The following is a 7,614-nucleotide window of genomic DNA, read 5'->3' as shown; positions in this document are numbered from 1 at the left end:
CTCGGACATACCGACGGTCAACCAATCAGAGCGAAGGACCCTCCTCCCACAGGAAACATCGACCCTCCGCCCATCAAACTCGGGCTCACGGATCCGTGAGACCCTAGTTATCCCGATCGCTCCCTCAACAAACACAGGAGTTTGCCTCAAGATCGAGGAGATCCAGTCGCAAATTCGCGGCATGAGCTCGCTACTCCACCGGTCTATCAGCACAGCTCCTGAGATCGACAGGATCGTCGAGGTCACTCGGCGAACCCCCTTCACTCAGCGGATTCTGCAAGCTGCCATACCGAACGTCCAGCTGAAGCTCCCAACCTACCTCGGGGATAAGGATCCAGTCCTTTTCATGACATCCTTCATGGCAACTGTAGCCAAGGCGCGATTCACTAACGAACAGAGGGATATCGGATGCTGCCAGCTGTTCGTCGATAGTCTTTCTGGCCCCGCCTTAACTTGGTTCACAAGGCTCGAGCCGAACTCAATTGACAACTTCAACCTATTGTCAACGGCCTTTCTCAAACATTATCGGATCTTCATCGAGCGAGGTGTGACGAGTTCGGATATCTGGGAAATGGCCCAAGAACCCGGTGAGCTCATTGGCAGTTTCCTGGGCAGGTTTAAAGAAAAATTAGTGAACGTTTCCATCCCAGAAGATGCCGCGATCACTGCCTTTAGGAAGGGTCTTCTTCCTGGATCACCCTTACGGAAGATACCGCGATTACTGCCTTTAGGAAGGGTCTACATCGGGCCTCCCGATTTGCACTCGTGGAGGATAAGGACGCCCGATTGGCCGCGAAAACGACCTCGACACCATCTTATCTCCCGAAGGCTAAGAATCAAGACGAACACCACGAGCCCCAAAAGCATCACGACCCTCTGGATCGAAAGAAGGGGGTCTTCCATGCAGTCTCTGAAGTAGATGGCCAAAAAAAGCAACCTGCGGACCCGAAGGAGTTACATTGCGATTTCCACATGATAGCCAACCACTCCACGCACGAGTGCGTCCATCTAAGAAATTACCTATATGGAAAGTACCTTTCTGGCGAAACCGAAGCTGTCTTTCAGCCCAAAAGCATCCGCGGAGGCAGAGGACGCGGCGAAGGATGACGAGGTGGTTGATCTAATGGTGGCCGCGGTGCAGGAGGTGGCGGGCGAGGATACGTAAACAACAGCCTGACTAACGACAATTAACAGCCAGCAAATCAAGTGCTCGCAAATCGCCAAGACGAAATGCCCCAAGAAGACGAACTACCTGGTCCTCCTAAGCGACAGAGAGGGCAGAATCCCGAGCGCGGCAACTCCCCTCTCCGAGGTCGAATAACTATGATTCTGGGCCCACCAGAGGATTGTGTTGACCCCGTTCGAGCACTGAAGAAAAGGTCGCGTCAAGTTTGCAACCTTTAGGCAGCCTCGAACTAACCTCCGCTCTGCGCGGATCCCATATCATTCACACCAGAGGACGCCAAAGGAATCCAACACCCCCATTCAGATCCCCTGGTCATCGAAGTAGCTATGGCCGAGATCAATGTTGAAAGAGTCCTGGTCGATAACCGGGAGCACCGTTAATGTTCTGTTCTGGCGGACGCTGGAAAAAATGGGCATCACACCAGAGCAGGTGAAACCGGAGACTCGAACGTTGACCGGCTATGACGGGATAGCTAAAATGTCGATGGGCGACGTAAAATTACAAGTACGCGCTGGCGGGGTGACCCGGAAAACTAGATTCATGGTCATCGATGCGCCCCCAATTTAGGGGCACCGTGGATATACGCGATCAAAGGATGGCCCGATCATGTTCCGTAATCGAAAAGGAGCAAAGGAAAACGGAGTACGCATAGCAATTACAGAGCGGGGACCACCTTACTGGTCCTCATAAGCCGGAGCGAGACCATCTTAAGTCCCCGGAATGTCGGATCATCCAGGCAAAAATCGATCCTTCCGATCCTCACGAATTGTTGGCATCGGGGCCGAACTCAAGGACCAAATGAAGACAAAGCTGATCGCTTTTCTGTAATCTCGGTCCTCCACATTCGCTTGGTCGATGAAGGACATGGTCGGGATAAGCCCCGAAGTCATCTGCCACAAGCTTAACTTTCACCCCACGTTCAAACCGATCAGGTAAAAAAGCAGGCGCTTGGATCCAGATCGAGCAAAAGCAGTCCAGGACGAAGTCGAACGATTACTCAAAGCAGACCAAATAATGGAGGTCCAGTACCCCGATTGGTTGGCTAATCCAATCGTGGTCAAAAAGAAGAACGGCAAGTGGAGAGTATGCGTGGACTTCACCGACCTCAACAAAGCGTGTCCTAAGGATAGCTTTCCCTTGCCACAGATAGATCGTCTCGTCGAGGCCACAGCCGGAAACCAACTGCTTTCGTTCATGGACGCCTTCTCGGGATACAACCAGATCGCCATGAGCTCAACCGATCACGAGAAAATGGCATTCATCACAGACAGGGGAACCTACTGTTATGAAGTTATGCCGTTCGGACTAAAAAACGCCAGGACGACCTACCAACGATTGGGGAATATGATGTTCGCCGATTTACTTGGCCGCACCATGGAGATCTATATCGACGATATGCTGGTCAAATCCTTGATCGCGTAGCAACACATTCAGCATCTCGCCGAATGTTTTGATATCCTGGACAAGTTTCAAATGAAGCTGAATCCCACAATGCGCACTTTTGGGGTCACATCAGGTGAATTCCTGGGATAAATTGTTACCGAACGAGGAATAGAGGCAAACCCAAAGCAGATTGAGGCCATACTCGGACTGCCATCTCCAAATAACAAACAGGAAGTACAACACATGACCGGCCGGATCACCGCTTTGAATCGATTCATCGCTCGGTCAACCGATAAATGCCTTTCTTTCTACCAACTCCTCCGGGAGCTAAAGGAGTATCTGACCAGTCACCCAGTGCTAGTTAAGCTAGAGGGCGAGACATTGTATTTGTACATCTCAGTTTCCAGCTCGGCAGTCAGCGGCGTCCTGGTTCGAGACGATCGCGGTGAACAAAAACCAATTTTCTATACTAGCAAGGCGGAGTCTCGATACCCCACGCTGGAGAAGCTGGTCCTTGCCGTGATTACTGCTGCGCGTAAACTCCGACCTTATTTCCAGTCGCACTCCGTCGTCGTATTTAACGATCAGCCACTCCAAACTATCCTCCATAGCCATCTCCAGTCTAGACGAATGGCGAAGTGGGCAGTCGAGTTGAGCGAATATGTTATCGAATATCGCTCTCGTCCGAGTTTGAAGTTGCAAGTTTTGGCCGATTTCATCACAGAGCTATCTCCTGACCTCGGGGACCCTACCCCCAAACAGGAACATTGGACGATGTTCGTCGATGGCTCGTCATCTCATCAAGGATCCGACGTAGGGCTCATTCTCCGATCTCCGTCTGGCTCGTCATCTCATGAAGCTCAATTTTAAAGCGTCCAATAACGAAACAGAGTACGAAGCCGTTCTCGTGGGGCTTCGTTTAGCGCGAGGACTCGGGGTGACACACTTGCAAGTTTTCTGCGATTCTCAACTAGTAGTTAGCCAGTTCAGTGGTGAGTTCAATGCCAAGAACAAGCAAATGGGAGCGTACCGTCAGTTAATCAGGACAGTGTCCGGAGAATTTACCTCTTTTTCTCTGACAAAAGTCCCGAGGGACGAGAACGCATCAGCCGACGCCCTCGCAGCCTTGGCAAATAGCTTGGATCCTGATTTACGGCGTACCATTCCAGTCGAATGCATTGAAACACCTAGCATCGATCTAGTCAGCCTAATCTTCGTCATCAACGACGATTCGGTTCCAATGGAAGTCGACGAACCAATAGAGGACTTGACCGACTTCACGAAGCCACCTGACGATTGGCAAATTGAGATTAAACTGTGTATCTCTAATTGAGTCGTCCCGCCAGATCGCTGGGCAGCTCGGCGTATGAAAGCACGAAGCGCCAAGTACATCCTTTTGGATGGGAATTTATACCGCTGTAGTTTGTCCGGGGTATTCCTTACTTGCGTCAGTCACAACGGAGCCGAACGAATCATGATGGAAGTACATGAAGGTGATGGTGGTAATCATTCAGGCGGACGTGCACTCGCATTAAAGATCAAGAAGGACGGACATTACTGGAGAAGCAGGCGTCCCAACACTTTGCCGCACCATGATGGTCGATAATCCCGAGCTTAATAATGACATGTTAACCGATCACATCGATTTCACCGAAGAGTTACGCGACCAGGCTCTGGTCCGGATCCAACATTACCAGGACGCAACAGCCCAGTATTACAATAAGACCGGGCTCTGATCAGCGACGCTTTAACGAAGGCGACTTGGTCCTACGAGAGGTCTACGAAAACACCAAAGAGGTAAACGCCGGTAAACTCGGCGCTTGGTGGGAAGGACCATATCTTGTCTCCAAGGCAGTTCCTCCAGGCGTTTATGAACTTACAACCATGTCTGGCCAACAAGTCAGGAACTCGTGGAACGCAGCCCATTTAAAACGTTATTATTATTAGATCGTTTTCACGATAGGAGGTTTCGGAAACCCAACCTTCAATTGTTTTTCGTTTACTATGAACTACAACTGGCTTGATCCCTGTTTCAAGGTACGTAGGCAATTCCTCATCTTTTGGTAAAGATTGAACGAATTCAGCCATAATTTAAATAAAGTTTATTTTTGTCGAGATCTTCATCGAATGTGCGAATCAATTGCATTCAGTTCGGCATAAATACAACTTGACAAAAATAATGTGTTGAAAGAGAAACAGAGTTGAAATTTCCATTGAATGTAAGTCGATTACATTCAGTTCGGCGGTTCAGCACAGATAAAGTTTCACGCAAAAAATATATATATATATAAAAATAATGTCCTAAGGACACCGCTAAGCGGCAAGCACTCCGTCGGTAAACCCAATCCAAAAGTTTTGCCGCAAGTCCTCTAGCGTTCTGAACGGTCCTACAATCTCAGGATGGGAGCTGGTCCGGATAGGTCAGACTCCAACGGTTCTTCCATCGCCAGTTCATCCACCGCGGTTCGCCAGATCTGTCGCTCCCGCTACAAGGCTTCTAGCCTTTCAATCGGCAACCCGGAACCTTTGGATATCATGTCTTCTATGAAGGCACATGGGCCCTCGACTAGATGGCGTTCACGGAAGGCCTGACCTGTCGATTCCAAGTAATTGACAAACTGGATCAACCTCTTCAGACAAGCTCGATAGGCCCAGACGTCTGTTATGAACGGGAAGGCAGTTTCCCCCAGGGTTTCGCGATCATTTTCCGGTAGATCGGGTACCTCCATCCGATCAACCAGTTCTTTGCACGTCGAATGCTCGACAAGTAGACAATCCATACGCCACTGCGCCAGGAAATAACCTTCGTCGATAAGCCCGTCCAGAACTTGAATGGTCCCTTCCAAACGGTAGAGTCGATGGAGCTGGTCAAGCTTCGGGCGAAGCGCCTTGATATACGCGCCCATTCTTTTGCGACGAGCTCGATACCCTCGGAGCTCCAGTTGTAAGGGAGACACCTCCGGGTCGACGGTGTCGGAGCTTGGAGCGAACTCACGAGGTCGGGACGTTTTTCCTACTTCTTGAGGGGGGGTATTATCCGGTAAGTTTGGATCCCGACCGCCAGATGTGGCGGCTATCCTTTCATGGGCCCTCCTTAACCATGCAGATCGAGTAGTAACTGGCATCTTTTTCTTTCTTTTTCGAAGCGGTTGCGAATGTCTACCAAGGATCCGACCCTTCCTCTATTTATACTGAAACTTCGTGAACAACCGCGATTGATTCTAAAAGATCGTGTAGGCATTAAATGTTTCTAGACACGTGTCTTTTGTTTTTTTTAAAAAAAATAATTATAATAAGAATAATAATAATAATAATAATAATATATATATATATATACATATATTTGTGTCAGTTCGGACCAAATTCAAACGAAGTCGGATACATTCTTTGTTGACACCCTGGCGAGGTGATCAACTCACATCACAACACATTATTTTCCGTACGTCGGGATAAGCCGAATCCAGAGTATTTATTTAGCACCCGATCTCTCATTTGTGGGGTAAACCGAACCCAGAGTATTTATTTCGCACCCAAATCTTTAGTTCGGACGGAATGGTAAGCCGAACCCAGAGAATAATTTTGCTGTCCGACTTCCAAACTAGAGCAAAGGAGGAAAGCCGAGCCCAATATCTCGCACTCCGAACATACATATCCCGTTAAGGGATAATGACCCACCTTTAAGGCCCAGATCATTGTTTTCTACGAATATTTGACAAAGGATTACTTGATGTAAGCCGAGAGACGTCTTGCCTCTTGTACATCTTTGAAAAACAATAGTAATAAATAGAAACATGTTTCAAGTTTTATTCAGCCTGCTACAATGCGGCAAAGCCTTATTCGTCAGTTTGGATTAAAATAAAAAAATTCATATTACTAATATAAAATATGCTAATTTTGAGCTAGTGCGCTACTAGCAGCGATTTCACGAGCACTTGTCTTGAGTCGCTTCGGCATCGGCCACAACAGCTGTAGCCCAGTCTTCTCCCATTCTTTGGGACGCGTCTCTAGTGCTCTGGCTTTCTGCTCGGCCTCATCCAGCAGATTGGTAGTCCTTTTTCTTTTCGCCTTAAGAATAGCAATCTCAGATTCCAGATTCTTTAGCTGGCGATCAATCCTTCCTTTCTTCATATGAAAATACCGTAGATCCTGACTAAGTTCTTGATGCATGACTTTGATCTGCGCAAATGCAATTAATAATAAAAGGGGACAGTCAAGTCAAAGCAATAGCGGATTGGTTACCTGGCGATAGAAGGTATGGACCTCAGCGATGTCGGTTTCGCTGGCACGTCTGTTTATGTAAAATGGCTTGATATCGGTTGGAACGAAGTCACCAATCAANTCCTCTATTTATACTGAAACTTCGTGAACAACCGCGATTGATTCTAAAAGATCGTGTAGGCATTAAATGTTTCTAGACACGTGTCTTTTGTTTTTTTTAAAAAAAATAATTATAATAAGAATAATAATAATAATAATAATAATATATATATATATATACATATATTTGTGTCAGTTCGGACCAAATTCAAACGAAGTCGGATACATTCTTTGTTGACACCCTGGCGAGGTGATCAACTCACATCACAACACATTATTTTCCGTACGTCGGGATAAGCCGAATCCAGAGTATTTATTTAGCACCCGATCTCTCATTTGTGGGGTAAACCGAACCCAGAGTATTTATTTCGCACCCAAATCTTTAGTTCGGACGGAATGGTAAGCCGAACCCAGAGAATAATTTTGCTGTCCGACTTCCAAACTAGAGCAAAGGAGGAAAGCCGAGCCCAATATCTCGCACTCCGAACATACATATCCCGTTAAGGGATAATGACCCACCTTTAAGGCCCAGATCATTGTTTTCTACGAATATTTGACAAAGGATTACTTGATGTAAGCCGAGAGACGTCTTGCCTCTTGTACATCTTTGAAAAACAATAGTAATAAATAGAAACATGTTTCAAGTTTTATTCAGCCTGCTACAATGCGGCAAAGCCTTATTCGTCAGTTTGGATTAAAATAAAAAAATTCATATTACTAATATAAAA

The sequence above is a fragment of the Camelina sativa genome, chromosome 11, assembly GCF_000633955.1.
Source record: "Camelina sativa cultivar DH55 chromosome 11, Cs, whole genome shotgun sequence".
NCBI lineage: Eukaryota > Viridiplantae > Streptophyta > Magnoliopsida > Brassicales > Brassicaceae > Camelina > Camelina sativa.
Note: the sequence above shows the minus strand (reverse complement) of the source record.